At 41.8% G+C, this 1,096-nt stretch overlaps 1 protein-coding gene across 6 annotated transcripts in view; it reads left to right on the plus strand.

The window, feature by feature from the left end:
- The window catches only part of USP32 (ubiquitin specific peptidase 32), a 123,226-nt gene that overhangs the window by 97,816 nt on the left and 24,314 nt on the right, over positions 1 to 1,096 (plus strand). The gene's annotated exons all lie outside the window — the stretch shown is intronic.

Raw genomic sequence — 1,096 nt, forward strand, 5'->3', positions numbered from 1 at the left:
GATTCATGCATTTCCCCATCTCTTTTTTTTTAATATATTTGTTTTATTACTTTCAGAGAGGAAGGGAGAGGGAGGGAGAGAGAAACATCAATATCAATGATGAGAGTCATTGATCAGCTGCCTCCTGCATGTCCCCTACCAGGGACCTAGCCCGCAACCCAAGCAGTGTCCTTAACCGGAATTGAACCTGGGACCCTCCGATGCTCTATCCACTGAGCCAAACCGGCTAGGGCTTTTTTTTTGTTTTGTTTTTACCAAGTATTATCAGATCATATATTAAGAACTCTGAGCCCCGAGGGGTTTTGGATTGGAGAGGGAGCAGGCCGGGCTGAGGGACACCCCCTCCCTGGTGCACGAATTTCATGCACTGGGCCTATAGTAATAATAATAATAATAATAATAATAAATACCAACACATGAAATAGAGCCTTAAAATCATGTATTTAGCTAAGCTTAATTGAATAATTGCAAAATAAAATGCTTGAGAATCAGAAATAAAAGTCTTTTCAGGTCGAAACCAAGATGGCGGCATAGGTAAACACCAGAGATTGCTGCCTCACACAACCACTTCAAAAATACAACTAAAAGAACGGACATCACCCAGAACCACAGGAAGGCTGGCTGAAGGGAAATTCTACAACTAGAAGGAAAGAGAAAAGCATACTGAGACTCAGAGGAGGCGCAGTGCGGAAAATACAAAGGTTCGGAGACACAGTTGATTCTCATAGCCAGTTGGCCTGCAGGTCAAATCCCCCACAGTATTACCTACAACAATCAAGGCTTAACTACAACAAGACTGCGCACAAAGACCACAAGGGGGTGCACCAAGAAAGCATAAAACATGCGGAGACAAGGAAACAGGACAAAAATGACAGAAATGGAGGATATATCATTCAAAACCACACTTTTAAGGTCTCTCAAGAACTGTCTAGAAGCCGCTGATAAACTTAGTAAGGCCTTCGAAAAGACTGGTGAGACCGCCGATAAATATAGTGAGATCCTTAAGAATCTAATGAGACCCTCGATGTTGTGATAAAGAACCAACTAGAAATTAAGCATACACTGACTGAAATAAAGAATATTATGCAGACTTCTA

The sequence above is a fragment of the Myotis davidii genome, unplaced genomic scaffold (genome assembly GCF_000327345.1).
Source record: "Myotis davidii unplaced genomic scaffold, ASM32734v1 scaffold993, whole genome shotgun sequence".
Classification (NCBI taxonomy): domain Eukaryota; kingdom Metazoa; phylum Chordata; class Mammalia; order Chiroptera; family Vespertilionidae; genus Myotis; species Myotis davidii.